Below are 19,329 nucleotides of genomic sequence, written 5' to 3' on the forward strand. Positions count from 1 at the left end.
TCCCTGCATAGCATCTAGCTATCCTGAAACAGCGAGAATGTCCCTAACCCATATGCCTGAACTCATGATTAATCAAGCTTCACTGGTGTCACTCTTTTCATTGCCTCTGAATATCCAGCTGAAAGTGGGAGGCAATTCTCCACTGCTTCTCACTCTGTTATTGGTACAGCTACACAGTCAGCTCGAATTTGTGCTTACTGGAAGTAAACAATGAGGACAGGCGACTATATGGTTCTGTCAGTCTTGTGTACCAATCAGCCGCCAGAGCTCCTTAGTGCTAGAGTTCAAAGAGGATGCGCATGTGTTATGAGCAAAAATCTACACACCCACCCCTTCATGCTCATTCAACAGAAGGTACAGTAAGTACACACTTGCACACACATCGCCAACCCCCGCTTCCAAGCCAAAGGCAGAATCAGAGGGGAGGTTATTTTGTTACCCATAGTGTTGTTCCTTTATTTAATTGACAATAAAAAGCCAGGGAGACACTGGACACTTGCCTACTAGGAAACTATTAAGAGGTGAATAACAAAACCATGGCACGTTGCCATGCGTCTGCTGACAGAAGCAGGGAAATAGTGGTGAATTTTTGAACAAGTGACATTTGGAAACCATGTTCTGGCAAGTCAGGCCTTGTGGTGACTGCAGCTGTTCATTGTCTCATGCAGTGGTTTCCTGCTCCACGCGCTACTTTGTGCCTTGATGTTAGCACACACGTCTGAGTGGCTGTGGTGGTTTTTCTGTTTGAAAAACACACTGCAGGCTTGATGAGAAAGTCAGCTCATTTGAAAGGTCACATGGTAAGAAGTTCTGATGTGACATAAATGCTGTACTGTGGTTGACATGAGAGATCTTAATGTAGCTGGGCTAGTCTAGAGATGCTGATTGGAGGCCACAGTTAAATGGAAAAACTGACGTGTTTTGTGACAAGAGTAACACTGAGAGCAAGACGACAAGTCTGCATCCTACAACTGCCATCTTGATGTCCTGAGATCTTGCCCAAAAGCGTATGTTAAGCAGGCTCAGATCTGGGCAAGACTTGGCTAGGAAAGTCCAGGAAGTGAGTGTGGCTCAGCAAGTGGTGCTTTCCCCTCTGAATCAACCCTGAGCCAAAGCCCCGCCTTTTCAATAAGACACAAAGTCAAGGTCCTGACCTATTATGCTTCTTAAAGACCCTGTGACACTTTTAGCAGGGGGAAGATGTGACGTTCCCTTCTGGTGTTACCTGGACTGGTGATCTGCTAGGTCACTCCAATCCTTGACTCTGAGAGCCAGCCTTACCCTGCTCTGCTGTGAGAGCCCTCACTCCCGGGCTGTTCACACACAGCCTCTGGCAAGTAAGCTGCTCCTTGGATTGTGCAACTGAATGACACTAGACAATATCTCCAGTCCCAGACACAACCCTAGGAACCTCTATCTTGCAGTGTCCAGTTATGCCCTCTGAATATACAAATAAAAGGAAGTTCTTCTTCACACAGCGCACAGTCAACCTGTGGAACTCCTTGCCTGAGGAGGTTATGAAGGCTAGGACTATAACAGGGTTTAAAAGAGAACTGGATAAATTCATGGAGGTTAAGTCCATAAATGGAATGGTGTCCCTAGCCTCTGTTTGTTGGAGGGTGGAGATGGATGGCAGGAGAGAGATCACTTGATCATTACCTGTTAGGTTCACTCCCTCTGGGGCACCTAGCATTGGTCACTGTTGGCAGACAGGATACTGGGCTGGATGGACCTTTGGTCTGACCCAGTATGGCCATTCTTATGTTCTTATTACCTCATCACAGCAAAGTTTGTCATATTGGGTGTCTTTGGAAGGCTCGTGGTGTATTGACCATTGTTATGGTGGTGTTATAGTAATCGTTGTTATAGTAATGTTGTAGGTTGTAATTTCATGTATATAGTTATGAGGCTGCAAATGTGTCCTCATGACTTAAAGCAAGCCCCGGCAAAAACTGTCAAGAATCAGAGAGGCAGTTCACACCTCATCAGGGCATATATGGGACAAACCTAGCCCAGCTTCACAGGAACAAAGGACACTGGCCTAGGCTACAACAAAGGATCTGTTGGACTCTCAAGTGAATAACCCCCCTTCCTTTGGTCAGTCTGGGACTACAGTCATATTATAAGGATGAACATGGGGGTGCTGGGAGTTCCCTCGAGGTACAGATCATCACAGAAAAGCATTAGCTTTGTTGTTGTTCAATATAGATCAGTACATTCTGCTTCACTAGATTTCCCCTAAAGTTTCAGTTGGCTACAGTATTTATCTTCAATTCATTTTAAACAGAACTTAAAGTTAACCAGATACCTATGTCTCAGGAAAGGGGTGCACAACAAGGTCCTGGCAGGGACAACACCATGGTTAGAAGCCCAGCCTCCTTTCCCATCCCTGGCTGTGCGGAGCTGGACCTCTGAGCCTTGTTTGAGGACTCCCTCTTTGTCACCCTCCTGTGGCTAGTAGGTGTCTGATCCTCTGAAATTTCCATCCCATCTATCTGATGAAAAAGAGAAGGTGCTTCAGTCTCTTCTCTCCCCTCCACAACCCCCTGGCTGCTACAAGATGGGTGGATTCTCCTTTCCACTACTCTAGCCCTCCCCCTTGCCTCAATTTTATTGGTTCGTCTCCCCAGTAGATAGCTCCAGTGCCAGATATTGCTCAACTTCCTGAGTCTGCAGCCAAACAGCTCTAGTACCTGACTTTGTTGGTGCTCAGAGTTTTCACCAAAAAAAGTGCTGAAATTGACATGGTTTTTGGCAGTGTCCCAGCTGCCCACAAGGATCTAGGTAGCTGCTAGTGAAACTGACCAGGCTCTTGTCAAGTTCAGGCTTCAGGGTTTGGCAAGATAATAAACAACTGGAAAGGCAGACCCTGGACTGGACTCAAGAAGATGACACTGTAAGGCTTGCTATGCAGTCATAAGGGATACATAATTGGGTCGGGGGGTGGGGGGAATTAAAAAGAAAGCTTAAATTTTGAGGAAATGGATGGTTTAGGCTCTCACACATTCTCTAGGGGAAACTTCTCAGATGCCACTGCCAGTTGGACAAATATTATTGTCCACCCCAGTTCTAAATTTGCATAACACTGATGCATGCTAGTGTACCATTCCTATGTTTCCATCTAAAAGGTGGTTGCATTTCACAGAAGGGTGATGCAATTCTTGTTTATACTTGCATGTCAGATTCTCAGCTGCTGTAAACGACCATAGTTCTGCTGACTTCCACAGAGCTATGCCAATTTAGACAAGCTGAGGATCTGGCCTACAATCTGTAACATAATGTGTTTTGAGCGCCTTTAGGTTGAAAAGTGCAATATAAAAGACGTATTTCAGTGAGCAGGGGTCTGCACCATCTCAGCACAGGCCTGTCCCAACAGCTAGTGGCAACACTGTGTCCTGTGCCACAAAAGTGAAACACCATTTTGTCACACACAGTGTTTCACACCAGGCACACTTCTGCCAGTATTAAATATATGGGGGTCTGGATTTAAGATTCCTGAGCCCATTCCCAACAGCTGATACACCCTGAGACTGGAGGGAGAGCCCACAACGAGAGAATAACTCAGTGTGGACAAGAAACTACTTCGGCCTGAAAGCAGTACCGTTCCATTCTGGAGTAACAATCAGTGGAAGGTGGGTGGGAGCAGGCAGCACTGACTACAAGCCCCAGGAGTGGTAAACCACAGCCAGGCCAATGCTGCAGCATGAGGCCTGGGGCGCCGTCCAATCAACAAGCCAGTTCCTCAGTGCTGGAACCAGGGAGCCAGCTGACAGCTGACTGCTGTCCTGACCACAAGCTTATGACACTTCCCTAAACTTGAAGGAACTTTCCAGTAAGAGTAGATTCACACATCTTGATACCCTCAGCTGCCTGGGTCAGTCAAGATTTTCCTGACTGATAGTGCGACTTACCTCATCCGCTGTCTGAGTACAGCTGTGCCTCTGATTCCCTTCCCTGGCCACAGGCCGCCCCGTGGCTGGTAGGCTGGCTGATTTAGCGCTCCAGCCAAACCAAAAACTCCTTTTGTTCAGCAAACAGATGTCCAAATACACCTCAATGGCTTTTCACAATGGAATTAATCACCCTCTTTGGGCTACAACCCATTAGTCATGGCCCCCGTATGACCTCTCTCTCAGACAGTTCCTTGCTGCGTGACCATTTCCCCTCCAAGTCCTTGCCCGTGGTTGCAGGGATTTCCATGCCACCAGTCAGTGGTGCTGTAGGGAAGCCCATTCCTTCCCTCTGCTACAGGCCCAGGGACCCTAAACAGCGAAGCAGCTGCCCAGCCCAAACTCTAAGCCACTTTGCTTCCCTTTTCCCCAGGGCCACTTCCTCTGCCATACAGCAAAGCCCCTGTCAGACTCCTTCCTCAGCCCCTAATCAGCCGGGATAGGAGGGTGGCCTTGGTACAGACCCCTGGTCACAGCCATTGAGAAAGTGGCTTGGCTTTTATCCTGGTTCCCACTTCCCAACAGGCCTTGCTTTCAGCCTACCCAGGGGAAATCAGGCACAGGTGAGAGCTTGGGCCTGAGCTCATCTAAAAGGCCCACTTCACTCTGCGGCACTGACTCTTGTCACCTGTGGGCAAAACTCCCTCTGCATGTTGTTATCCTCTATCAAAACCCTGTTCAACTGCCACATTTCTAAATCTCCTGTCTCTCATCATTCCTCATGGACCATCACCAAGCCTACAGGTCTGTAGAGAGATGCTGTCTCCTTTAGAACTGTCCTTTGCCTGTCTGATCCATTCTGTGGGGGATAGATCAGAGACAGAAAAGATCTCCCAGGACAACTGGCTCATTGGCTCCATTCAAAAACAACATTTCATTTTTGTATGGTCCCTTTCCTGTCTCACAAGAGCTTTGCATATCATGTGCACATCATCTCTGATGTGGAGGGTAGCACCTAGCTGGTGCACAGCACAATGCAGAGAAAGAAATGTTGACCAAGGACACTGGATATTCTTCCAGTAGGGGCTGTGGAATCTCAGGCTACGGCTACACTGTTCTGCAGTCCGCACTATGGGGGTGTTAATGGCAGAGTGCCCCAAAGTATTGTGCTGTCACTGCCCCATATGGGTGTTGCTGGCATGGAGTAAAAGGTAACTAGTTCAGGTTAGTGTAGACCGCTTTCATTCAGGACTACATTAATAGGAACTAGCTATCTTTGTAGTTCACACCAGCAACATCCACAGAGGGCAGTTACAGCACAACACTTTGGTGCACTCTGCACTTCACACCCCCATAGTCTGCAGTGCAGTGTAGACACACCCCTAGTATCCACTCGGAGCAGACAAGAACTTGCCCTTTTATAATAATCCCCAGTGATTCAGTGCAAATGTAAATGTCTCAACTGATGGGATTTGACATTTCCAGCCATGATAGCTGAAATTCCTGCTATTCCCACCCATTATTAGTGTTCTGTGATCATGTATGATCCTCAAGCCCATGTGGCTTTGATGTCCACAAGAATGGCTGCATTTTGGCAGTGGGTACAGTGGTCATTTTGGTGGAATTGAGGATGCTCAGCACCTTCCAGGATTAAAAACGTGAAATCCAGGCTCAATATTTCCATAGAGACCTGAGCTTTGGTAGCTCAGTGGTTTGAGCATTGGCCTGCTAAACCCAGGGTTGTGAGTTCAATCCTTGAGGGGGCCATTTAGGGATTGGGGGCAAAAATTGGGGATTGGTTCTGCTTTGAGCAGGGGGTTGAACTAGATGACCTCCTGAGGTCCCTTCCAACCCTGATATTCTATGATTCTAACTCTAAGGATTTATTGGGATACTGCAAGTAACAACTCCAGCACACACCGGTAAGATTCAGAGTTACTACAAAAAACCATTTTCCAACCATACAACATACAAGACAACACCACTAAAATAAAGATATAGCACCACCTGTTGGTGGAGTTGCTGCCTACGCTGATCATTACAACTTCCCCCCTCTAGTTAAATAAGAATTTAAAACAATAATGAAAGTTTTAATATTGTTGCGACTCCTAGGAATCCAGGTAGTCTGTCATCCACACAGGTTTCCATCTTGGTCTGCTTACTTAAGAACATAAGAATGGCCATACTGGGTCAGACCAAAGGTCCATCCAGCCCAGTATCCTGTCTACCGACAGTGGCCAACGCCAAGTGCCCCAGAGGGAATGAACAGAACAGGTAATGATCAAGTGATCCATCCCCGTCGCCCATTCCCAGCTTCTGGCAAACAGAGGCTAGGGACACCATTCCTTACCCATCCTGGCTAATAATCATTTATGGACTTAACCTCCATGAATTTATCCAGTTCTCTTTTAAACTCTGTTATAGTCCTAGCCTTCACAATTTCCTCAGGCAAGGAGTTCCACAGCTTGACTGTGCGCTGAGTGAATAACGACTTCCTTTTATTTGTTTTAAACCTGCTGCCCCTTAATTTCATTTGGTGGCCCCTAGTTCTTATATTAGGGGAACAAGTAAATAACTTTTCCTTATTCACTTTCTCCACACCACTCATGATTTTATAGACCTCTATCATATCCCCCCCTTAGTCTCCTCTTTTCCAAGCTGAAAAGTCCTAGTCTCTTTAATCTCTCCTCATATGGGACCTGTTCCAAACCCCTAATCATTTTAGTTGCTCTTTTCTGAACCTTTTCTAATGCCAGTATATCTTTTTTGAGATGAGGGGACCACATCGGAACACAGTATTCAAGATATGGGTTTACCATGGATTTATATAAGGGCAATAAGATATTCTCCGTCTTATTCTCTATCCCTTTTTTAATGATTCCTAACATCCCGTTTGCTTTTTTGATGGCTGCTGCACACTGTGTGGACGTCTTCAGAGAACTATCCACGATGACTCCAAGATCTTTTTATTATTATTATTATTATTATGAGATTATTTGTAGTTAAATTAGCCCCCATCATATTGTATGTATAGTTGGGGTTATTTTTTCCAATGTTCATTACTTTACATTTATCCACAGTAAATTTCATTTGCCACTTTGTTGCCCAATCACTTAGTTTTGTGAGATCTTTTTGAAGTTCTTCACAGTCTGCTTTGGTCTTAACTATCTTGAGCAGTTTAGTATCGTCTGCAAACTTTGCCACCTCACTGTTTACCCCTTTCTCCAGATCATTTATGAATAAGTTGAATAGGATTGGGCCTAGGACTGACCCTTGGGGAACACCACTAGTTACCCCTCTCCATTCTGAAAATTTACCATTTATTCCTACCCTTTGTTCCCTGTCTTTTAACCAGTTCTCAATCCATGAAAGGATCTTCACTCTTATCCCATGACAACTTAATTTACATAAGAGCTTGTGGTGAGGGACCTTGTCAAAGGCTTTCTGGAAATCTAAGTACATGATGTCCACTGGATCCCCCTTGTCCACATGTTTGTTGACCCCCTCAAAGAACTCTAATATAGTGTTTCCCAAACTTGTTCTGCCGCTTGTGCAGGGAAAGCCCCTGATGGGCAGGGCCGGTTTGTTTACCTGCCGCGACCTCAGGTTCGACCGATCGCAGCTCCCAGTGGCCTCGGTTCACTGCTTCAGGCCAATGGGAGCTGCTGGAAGCGGCGTGGGCCAAGGAACATACTAGCCGCTGCTTCCCGCAGCCCCCATTGTCCTGGAGCAGCGAATGTGGCCAGTGGGAGTCGCGATCAGCCAAACCTGTGGACGTCGTAGGTAAACAAACTGGCGCAGCTCGCCAGGGGCTTTCCCTGAACCAGAAGAGGAATAAGTTTGGGAACTGCTGACCTAATAGATTAGTAAGACATGATCTCCCTTTACAAAAACCATGTTGACTTTTGTGCAACAATTTATGTTCTTCTATGTGTCCGACAATTTTACTTACTTGAGTCCTATATTCAGTTGTGGAGCTATCACTCATAGTTGGACCTAGATTATCAGTATATACAGGTTTCTTGTCCTCCAGGTTAGGCTTATCCAGTTGTAGACAGACTTTCTGTTGAAGACTGCAGTGGGTTGAGGTACCAACAACACCCCAGCAATTCTTCGTCCACAACTGGTCTCCTACCATGAGCCACAGGATTCTGCTGAGGTAACTCCAAATCCTCTTCTGCATCCCCCGGGATGGCTGTTGAGCATGCTCAGTGGTTGCCCTCCCCTTTCTTTCAATGGATCTGTGCACTAGGTTTTCAATGCACCAGAAAGGGAGGAGCTCTTGCTTTTTATATCAGCAAGGATATATTGTTTGTTTTCTTAACTCTTTCGTTAGGTCCCCTCCAAAAAGGAGTAAGTATGGAATTTTTTTTTTTAAACCAGGCTGCTTTTTCCAGTTACATAGCCACATCTTATTTCCTTCCTGGATGGGCACATAATTCTTGTTTTTCCTGGCTTCCTGTACCTGGCATACTTGCTTTCAGCTCATCTCTTGCTCCACCTTTTGGAATGCTCTCCTCAGGTCATTGATGTAAGACTCCACTGCATCACCCACTTCTGTAGGTACAGGAGGCCTAGCTGGTTCTTGCTTCCTGAAGATCAAGTCACAGGGAAGCATGGGTTTGCAGAGTCCAAAAATCATCTCACAGGGAAAGTAATGGAAGACTGAGTGCGAGCTGGTGTTTATGTAAAAATTACAACAAAAGATGTATTCATAGAACAGTTTTGTTGGCCCTTGCTGACTAAGGGCTTGCGTACACTTGCAGCGCTCCATCGGTGTGATTCCGCCACCATAGCACCGACTTGTCTGTACTACACAGTTTTGTTGACAAAAGTCAGCTTTTGTTGACAGAACAGTGGAGGTGTACACACTGCAAAGCTCCTCCCGCCGATGTAACTCCCCTGTTACACTGACATAATAAAACCACCTAAACGAGAGGCATAGGGCTTAGGCTGGTGTAGTTAGTTCCTTACATCGGCGGTTGGCTGTCATTCTTGTCAATTTCATGGCTCCAGTGAAGCTGGTTCCTGAGCTGGCCTGCTGCCCAGTCTCTGCTCCAGGCCAGGCTGCTGCCCAGGCTCCCCAGTCACGGCTCCCCAGTCACGGGGGTCACGGCTCCCCACTGGGAGCATGGCAGCCAACTGGACTCTGGGCTCACATCTCACCGCTGAAGGTGAGAAGCCCTGGGTGGCTGCCCCATGCTGGGAGTGTGGAGGCAAGAAACCTTAGGGGGCAGTAGGACTCCTGGTGAGGAGCTGCGTGGAGCTGAAAGCTCTGGCTCTCCACCCCGCACACTGCCCCTCTTCAATGGGTGGACGTGCTCCTGGTGAGGGTGCACGCCATGGACAGAAGGAGGATAGTGCGGACATCAGTCACCGCAGTAATTAATGCGGCGGCTGTAAGTCGACCTAACATAGGTTGACTTATCGCTGTAGCGTAAACATGAAGACGCTACCTATGCCAATGGCTGTATGCTGATGTAAGTTAGGTTGACATATGGTAATTTTATAGTGTAGACATAGCATTGGACTCTAAACATGGAACCCCGCCCCTTTTAAAACATAGCTACCACTAACTGACATTATTTTCATCTAAAAAGAAGAGGAGTACTTGTGGCACCTTAGAGACTAACCAATTTATCTGAGCATAAGCTTTCGTGAGCTACAGCTCACTTCATCGGATGCATACTGTGGAAAGTACAGAAGATCTTTTTATATACACAAACCATGAAAAAATGGGTGTTTACCACTACAAAAGGTTTTCTCTCCCCCCACCCCACTCTCCTGCTGGTAATAGCTTATCTAAAGTGATCACTCTCCTTACAATGTGTATGATAATCAAGTTGGGCCATGTAAGGACAGTGATCACTTTAGATAAGCTATTACCAGCAGGAGAGTGGGGTGGGGGGAGAGAAAACCTTTTGTAGTGGTAAACACCCATTTTTTCATGCTTTGTGTGTATAAAAAGATCTTATATACTTTCCACAGTATGCATCCGATGAAGTGAGCTGTAGCTCACAAAAGCTTATGCTCAAATAAATTGGTTAGTCTCTAAGATGCCACAAGTACTCCTTTTCTTTTTGTGAATACAGACTAACACGGCTGTTACTCTGAAACCTATTTTCATCTATTCATTCGAAAAGTGAGAGTGCAGGAAATGGGAGCGAGAGATGGTGCTGAAGTATTCTGAAGGCAGGAAAACTGGAATCTAGGGACTGCTGTAGAGCAGGATCTTTTATAAGCTTGGGTCCCCCAACACTGAAATCCTAACTAGGCCCACGCTGTACTACTGGTCATGGCTCTGTGGCTCCCGTACATGGTATGAGACCGCTACAATGGAGGTCTGCAGAGGCAATTCAGGATGGAGAAGGAAAGTGTTGAGTGACCGTCTGCAGGGTTGGTGAGCAGATGTGTCAGTTTATTAGGGTAAGCTGCTCTTATAAACCAAACAGCAAGTTAATAGCAATCTCATTTTAAAAGATGATACCCCTTAAGTGCACTGTTTTACTGTCCTGAGATTTAATACTGGCCACTAGACAATGTCAGTTTCTGTAAGCGTCATGCATAAGAAAGATTGTCTATGAGACAAAGGAACTCAGAGGAAGGAAATTGCTGGGATCAGGGGTAGCTGGATCCTGAGTACATATAACCTTTTTCTGCTCTTAGTATATTAAATTAAAATAAAACTGAGTCAGACCTTATTTTCCCTATTAATTCAGCTTGATATAAACAACATAACAGAGGGAAAAAACAGGTCCAACCAGCTGAAACAAAACAATTATATACAGGCACATAGTCATAATAAAAGCAATTAGCATGCACGATATTAAAAACCTATCCCATCTTAAAAAGTCTGTGGGTCATAAATAGAGATGCATGAAGGATATATTAGGAGCAAATCTCGACCTCTTCTGCCATCAATTCTCAAGTTAATTATCTGATAATCACCACAGCGTACATTTGCAAAATAAACACCCCGTGTAAATTTAAATCTGCATGTAAATAGAGTAAGAGTTAATTAACGCAAGGATCAAAATACCCAGTGATGTGAGCACTCCAGTGACTCTACTCCCCATTAAAGGGGAGAGTCTATGAGAACTTTGTGCTCAACTCCCTGATTGAACTACTCAGGGCTGTAGGGTTAGCAGCAAAGCAGCAGGTAGCATCACAAGGAACAGGGCAGCAAGTTGATCAGTGATCAGGATTCTCAAGTAACTTTCGGCCCGGATTCAGCAAAGCATTTAAGCTCAGGCTTGGGTCTATCCCTATTCAGCAAAGCACTTTACATATATAGAAGTCACATGCTTACGTACTTTGTTGAATAGGTTTAGACATAAGCACGTGCTTCAGTGTTTTGAAGGAACAGGGGCCATAGGCTCCTGATTTTATATTAAAGCAATTAGCTTCCAGGATCAGACACTTCTTCCTAAATTCATGTTAGATGCAGCAGAGAGAGAGAGAGAGATTCTATTTGGTTCTCCCTGCTATGGCAGAGATTTTCTTCCTGCATCTTTCTTTTAAGGTCTTCTGTGGAGAGGAGGAGGGATTCCTAGGTTCTTTGTCTAACTCTGCCACTGACTCATGGGTCTTTGGCAAGTCACAGTGTCTCAGTTTCCCCATCTGAAAAATGGGGATAAATTCATGTGCCCCACCAGTGTACTGGGAAACTAAATAGCAGTTTGCAAAGCACCTTGAGATCCTTAAATGGAAAGTGCTATAGAACAGCGAAATATAAATCTCTCAGACCTTAACCTTGCCTAGTGACGCACAGACTAGGATTCCTTACTTTATGCAAATAGGATTCACATTCAAATGAAGCCTTTATGAAAGGGAGACAGCAGGAGCTGATATACCGTTGCCTTACACCTTGTGCAGTTATTTATCTCCGTACAAATCCAGTGCAAAGTAGATGTAAAACACTACCCCGACCTTACACAACAGCTCACAGGTCTATTCAAGACATTGTGTACTGCTCTAAAAAGGAATTGTAGCCTGCTTCTACCTTACAGCCCCTAACAGTGCAGAGTGTGGTATAAATGCCTAGCTAGGCTGCCTAATACTCTACAGTTCTGTCTTCACACAACTTGGACCTTTGCCTAAACAAACATCTCGAAAAGGTTTCACCAGCCCACCCTCTGACATGTGGCTGAAACTTATCATGCCCCCCTGCAACTAGCTCTCTGTCTAGCTAGACATGCCAAACCCAGTCTGATGCGGCAGCAAAAATGACCCAGCAGCCACTGAATACCCCTGAAGCCTGGGTAATCTGCAGTAATTCACACAGGCTTCCAACAACCAGACACAGCTGCTTTCACCTTGTTCACGATGCTACTGAAGTCCTAAGCCCCCGTTACCCTGCAGCAGTCTAATGAAGTGATCTAATTACAGTAAGACTGCACCAGCTGGCATTTGCTGCCCTCCAACTAGACTTAGACATTTGAGATCTCCTAACATTGGGACAATTTCAGCCAAAATAGTATAAACTGAACAGAAGGCTCAAGACTGCCGCTTGGTGAATCCCCTACTGTTGAGGGCAAGGACAAGGCAGCATCCAAACTGTCCACTCTCACCCTCACCAGAGCGTTACTCTACACCTTTTTTAATACGCTTAACAATCGAAGATCCATCCATTGGCAGAAGCTGACTCCACAGCATATCCCTACTAATACCAGGAAAAGCACCTTGAAGGTTTATGAAAAACCAATCCTATGTCCCAGATGCCCAGTGTCCTTATCAGCTAGAAACAGAAGGTGAAAGTGTTCTTGGCGGGTGAACAACACACCCTGCAAGCATGGCATCTCAGTCTCAGGATAGGCAGCGTTGAGTGCTCAGTGCCATAGGGCACTTGTCTTTGGGGAGAGTCAGGCACCACGCAGGGGCAGCCCTGAGTACCAGATCTGTGAGAACTATGGAGGCAGGGACCTGGTTCACGAGGTGGCCGGCATTGCCTGTAATCCCCACGGTTGTTCCCTGAAACAAAGGGAAAATCTTGTTCCTCAGCCGGGACTGAATCCCCAGCCAGTCTCCTGCCAGCTAATCCACCCCACTGCAAGCAGGTTGAAATAGCGCTAAGCAGTGTTCATGCTCCGAGTCAGAAAAGCTGCATTGCCTCCCTCTGCCTACATATTGCAGCACAAACCAGTATCTGCATAATCAAGGATAAGGCAACAGGACTGTAAACTCTGCGATTCCCCTTTGGCACAATGGGATTGACTTGGTGCACAGGAGGGAATTTTCAGAATGGCGAGGGGGGATGTCCGTGACACAGCCCACACTGATGCCAGTGAGAGCTACGCTGCAGAGTTCCCATCATTTCAGACCTTCAGTTGTTCCTCTCTGGATTTCCTGCCTCTCATAATGTTATCTGACTGAAGTGTACGTCCCACTTCGTTAAACCCATAAGCCAGTAGCTGATGGTATCTGACTGACAGCCGTTTGCAATTTAAAATGGGCATATGCCTCAGATCAAAGCAGCAGAAGGGGGAACAGCAATTAGAATATCTCAGTCTCTCTCACTCCACTTTCATTGCCACAGAGTGTCTCACTGATTGCTGGAGAAATGAAAAGTCTTACAGTTCAGCCTTTTAGCCCCTGGCCACTGTGTGAGGCATTCTTGCCACGTTTCACACTGATTGGTCATGGCCCTTCTCTTTCAAATTTGACAGCATGCCTCTTGTTGGCATTACCACCACACAAGGCGGACACAAAGAGTTGGTACCCCGGTTATCTTTCCATACCGCTGTTGGTATTCACGGATTCGTTCCCAGGAGCTTTTTAAGAAATAATACAACTTTTTTTCCCCTGCTGTCAGTTTTCATGCTCTATTGACACCAGTGCTCACTCTATCTGCAGTGCTCAGAAACGGCAGTGCTCACTCTATCTGCAGAACTGGTACGGAAAAGATAGTGCCGGCCCTATTCATCCACAGGACTCAGTCCTGACCTGTGAATTCAGGCTACCTGGTCCATTCAGTCTCCCTAGTCCTGTGGAGAGAGTGCTGACAAGAGTTCTAGATTAGCCTCAGATATGGTGCTGGTGTATTTCCTTGTTATAAGAAATCCTGCCCACTAAGAATTGGACAGAGCCCCACCAAATTCAATTCACAGGCCACTGAACAGCCATTAGATAATAACTTCTGGTCACTCACTACCACCCTGGGCCACATCCAAAATTCGGAATACTTGGCGTTCTTTTCTCCCCTCCAGGCCTGCAGGCATTTGTGTTGAGCAAAATGGAAGCAGAGAAGCATTTTTTTCCTTCATAGTTTACAGTGGACATGGGATTGCTGTTTTCCTTTTGTAGAATTCTGAACAGAATTTGATGTTCATGAAATTGAGGGGCTAACAAAACTCTGGCCAAATCAGGGCCTCACACACGTAGCTCCATCAATGCACCGCTATCCTGAACTACAATGCATGCTGCTAGAAGCTGGGCATGGACAACACTTGCTGATTGCCTGGTTCTGTTCATTCCCTCTGAAGCACCTCGACAGGATACTGGGCTAGATGGACCATTGGTCTGACCCAGTATGGCCGCTGTTATGTTCTTATGCTAGCCCAGGCCTTGGCCCTCACTCAGCCGTGCCAATGTTTCTCAGTAACTCCCACTAACCCAGGCCTGAGAATAATTGTCACCCAGCCTTGTCAAGCGGACATCAGTCCAACCTCACAGTATTCTCTGCCCTTTGAGTTCTATCAAATTGTGCCAGCCAAAATACTGGGTTAGCTGGGTGATATTTGCAAATGAAGAGATTAGGGCGAGAGCACTAAACTCACTTCATGTGAACTGAGGTCTCCAGGGGTGAAAGGAGAATATATAAGGCCCTTTGTGCCAGGAGCCCCTCCCCAAAACACTTTTCCTTTCGGAGCATCTCTGGCACAAAACCCGCTCCTGTAAGGTTACAGAAGTAATAAGCACATTGCCAATTATGAACACACACTTGCATTACTTTCAGTGAGGTCGCAAATGGAGGTGAATGTTTTGCAACTGTTTGTACTGCTTGCCAGCACTCTCATCATTCCAGGGCTTTTGGGAAGGAGCTGGTTTTTATCTGGAAAGGACCTTTCCCTGTTGCAGTCATTTATAAACATGTAAATCTCTCTCGCAGTGTAAATGACAAGTGTTGGGATATAGATATTCAGGTCTGTCTGTACAGGCCTATACTCTAAGAATTTAGCTGTATTCTTATCACTTGGCTAGTTATAGAGGTATAAAAGAAAGAATCAAAATCACTGTCTGCCAGTGTAAGGGCCTTCTCTTACTGTGATAGTCTGAGGCCCTGTTCTTAGGCGAAGGCCTTTGGCTAAGCAAAAGGCAGCCATAAACTGGGAAGCAACCGGTCACATCCTCACATTCCAAACTAGTCACACTGAAAGAAGGTGCTATTGGGCTGTTAGGAATACAATTCTGTCCTGATAGTGCCTATCACCTCCAGAGAAAGGGAAGGGCCTAGAAAATGTAAAAGGAAACTTAGTTTGATAGCATCCTGTCTGGCAAGAACTCACTTATCAATAGCTGGGATGTGAAATCCTCATTTCTGTATTGTTTTGTCATTATAGTGACAACTTTGCTATTGTTTGTCTGTATAATCTCTGTCTGGTTCTGTGATTGTTCCTGTCTGCTGTATAATTAATTTTGCTGGGTGTAAACTAATTAAGGTGGTGGGATATAATTGGTTACATAATCATGTTACAATATGTTAGGATTGGTTAGTTAAATTTCAGGAAAATGATTGGTTAAGGTATAGCTAGGCTGAACTCAAGTTTTACTATATAGTCTGTAGTCAATCAGCAGGTGAGTGGGTGGGGGAAATGGGAACAGGGGTGTGGAAATTGGAATCATGTTTGGCTAAAAGGGGAAATGGGAACAGGGAATGGGGGTAAGGAAATTGGAATCATGTTTGGCTAAGGGCAGGAATGGGAACAGGGACACAGGTGTAAGGCTCTGTGGTGTCAGAGCTGGGGAGGAGGACACTAAGGAAGGAAACTGGAATCATGCTTGCTGGAAGTTCACCCCAATAAACATTGAATTGTTTGCACCTTTGGACTTCGGGTATTGTTGCTCTCTGTTCATGCAAGAAGGACCAGGGAAGTAGGTGGGTGAAGGAATAAGACCCCTAACAACAAGATGTAAAGCAACCATCTAAGTTGTGCAAAGTATAAATAGAAGCTCGTCCTCAAACTTCTCATTTGTGGTTTTGAGTTCCCTGAGTGGATTGCAGAAGTTTGTGCTGTCTGGCGTCAGGGTGGCTTTCCTGTTTGCGTTTCTAGCTGGGAACCTTTGGGAGACTGAACTACTTGTGACGCCTGTGAAGTGGTAGATTTTAGAATGTATTCAGTAGAGCAGGGGTAGGCAAACTTTTTGGCCTAAGGGCCACATCTGGCTATGGAAATTGCATGGCGGGCCATGAATTCTCACAAAATTAACGGATGTTACTGAGGTGTGGCGGGAGGACTCATGGGGTGTGGCGCAGGGGGGGTGCCCTATAAGGGATGTTACCAAGGTGCGGGAGGAGGAACTCATGGGGCTGTGAATCGGGGGGCACTACAGGAGCCGTCCCAGGGACTCCTAGGGGCTCTGCTGGCAGTGACAGCAAGGCTGTCTTACTAGGCACCACCATGGAAGGAGACACCCTAGCTGGGACAGGGATGGCCCCTGGGCAGTTTTGACAGTCTCGAGGGTGGGGCCGTAGGAGACTGGAAGGGTCTGGGCCACAGTGATTGGCTGATGAGGAATGAGGGGATGAGGAATGAGGGGAGTCTCTTGGAGGAACGGTGCCTCAGGGATTGGTCGATGAAGTAGCTCGTGGTTCCTAATTGGACTCAATTAGGGGTGGCATCCTGCAATGCTGCTGGCCTTGATCATTGGCTAGTTTGGGTGGAAGCTGGCTCTTCGGGGATTGGGTGTGGTGCGGGGTAGGGGCGGGGTTCCGATCCCGAAAACAGCGCCGTGAAGTCTCAGTAAGAGGTGCCTGCGCAGTGTGGCTCTGGGTGTAGGAAGATGGTGCTCACTGGGGGCTGGGGAGCACCGGGCAGGCAGAGTGGGGCAAGCCCCCAACCCCACGCCCCGCAGGAGTTCGAGGGCTGGATTAAAAGATCTGATGGGCCTGTGGGCCATAGTTTGCCCACCCCTGAGTTAGAGGGCATTAGTCTAGAGATGCGGGGAGGGGCCATAAGGTGGGACAGAGCGAACGCCTTTTCTGGTTTGAGCTCCACCACCTTCCCACTGCCGGAAATCTTCCCAACCACAACTAGTGGCAGTGGCCCCGAACTCTGTTTATTTAAGAATCTGAACACTCCTCAAGACAATTTAATGCTGCCGAACCAATGCCTGGTCGTTCAATAGGCCATGTCCTGATCTCAACAAGGCCAATGAAAGTTTTGCTACTGAGGTCAGTGAGACCACTTAGTGCAGTGCCACCAGCTACCACAGGGAGAGAGGCAAACAGAAATGAAAACATTACCATGCAAGTGTACTACCCCGTGTTTCTCAACAGCCAGTCCATGGACTGGTGCCAGTCCCCGAGATCTGCCTGCCACAGTTTAGGAAAGCAGCAAGCCAGTCTCTGGTATCTAAAGGTTGAGACATATTGTGTTAACCCACTCACACTGCTGCTTGCTGGTACTCAGGATGGTGCAGGCAGGACAAAGGTCATTAGAAAACTGTCATTACCAAGTTGGCATGTACGGAAAGATCAAATCATGTTCTCAGCCTGGATGGACATGAATGTCAAACCTCAGAAACGCATCACTTCTTTGACGGCCAATGTGCTCGCCCTAATCTATTGGGAACGCAGGAGACTAGCAGCTGATCAAAATGCACCCAGTTATTTGGGCACTTCCAAACCCTGTCTTCGCCACCTGTGAGCCACGAGAGCAACTAGTACCACCAGCAGCGTTACCTGTTGGACCAGTGGGAGCCGGTATACCTGCATCAGGGCTGCTTTCAGGGCGGGTCTGGAGAACTACCAGCTGGAAAGGAGCCTAGGTCTTTGGTCAAGAGGGGCCACTCAGCAGCCTCAGAGGGGAAGCTAGGAGAGCTTGCTGTGGGGAGGGAAGATAAGGAGCTGTGGATTAGTATTCTCAGGGCTGTAACAGGAAAATCAATCAAAGGGGTAGGAGACAAAAATACCCCTTTCCCTCAGTTTTCCAGAGACCAACGCTAGTGTGCATTGAAGCGTCACAATGCTCCCATCATGATTTCTTTGCCTTGTTCACCTGCCTTTTATTCATCTCAGAGAGACAGGTTCGCAGGGAGCGACCCAGAGCTCTATGTTACCAGCTTCCTGAAATAACTTCTCTCTGCTCAGGAGCACTTCGCAGCCCTCTCTGCCGAGATGCAACACTATCACCACCTCATCCACTGGCAGGCATTTCTAGCCAATAGGCTCCAGTTAGCCCCCTGTGCACTATGGGAGATTATTTATTGGAATAAGACACACGGCCAGCAACATCACTGACAGCGTGGGAGCCTGAGGACAGCCACAGGGCAGTTATTTGCAGCTCGCTTAGCCCTCTTAGACTCTCACACTTGCAGCTGTGGCCTGTTCATGACTAGACAGTGTTCCTTGAGCCCCACAGGCATGGTCTCCTGACCTCCGTGTGGTTGACGCTCCACCTGACTATCAGCCTGAAAACCAGTAGTGGGAGGTAAGCCAGGCAGAACTGACCCTGGCTAGGTGGGTGGTGAGCTCGGACCTCCTGCGTGTTGTGCAAACACTAGGGTACCTTCCTGTCACTGCATCTTCTCCCCTCCTACCCTGTTTGTGTCATACATTGTGTCATAACCTAGACTGTGAGCTCGCAAGGGCAGAGACTGTCCTGTTACTGCATGTGCATAGAGTGCCCAGTGCAACGGGGCCCTGATCATAGAATCATAGAATATCAGGGTTGGAAGGGACCCCAGAAGGTCATCTAGTCCAACCCCCTGCTCGAAGCAGGACCAATTCCCAGTTAAATCATCCCAGCCAGGGCTTTGTCAAGCCTGACCTTAAAAACCTCTAAGGAAGGAGATTCTACCACCTCCCTAGGTAACGCATTCCAGTGTTTCACCACCCTCATAGTGAAAAAGTTTTTCCTAATATCCAATCTAAACCTCCCCCACTGCAACTTGAAAAACAAGAACATCAGCCGGATTTGTAGGGGGAAGTGACAGAGTTGAAATAGGTTCTTTCCAATTCTCCTCCAGCAGCAGGGAGGAAGGGATCAGTCTTTGCGAGGGGTTGAGGCACTTGCTTGGTGGCCAAGAGAGTGTTGGAGTCTCAGGAAAGAATCTACTTGCCTTGGTGCTCCTAGGTCTAATAAACGGAAGGACTCCCTGAACGACAGACCAGCGGGGGCTGAGGAAACCAAGCCCAGGATGTTGAAAGTCTGAGTAAGACCAAAGCAAACTCGAAAACATGCCCTTGTTTGTGACACTTTATCTGCAGTTTAAAACATTT

This window comes from Caretta caretta, chromosome 1 (genome assembly GCF_965140235.1).
Source record: "Caretta caretta isolate rCarCar2 chromosome 1, rCarCar1.hap1, whole genome shotgun sequence".
Classification (NCBI taxonomy): Eukaryota; Metazoa; Chordata; order Testudines; family Cheloniidae; genus Caretta; species Caretta caretta.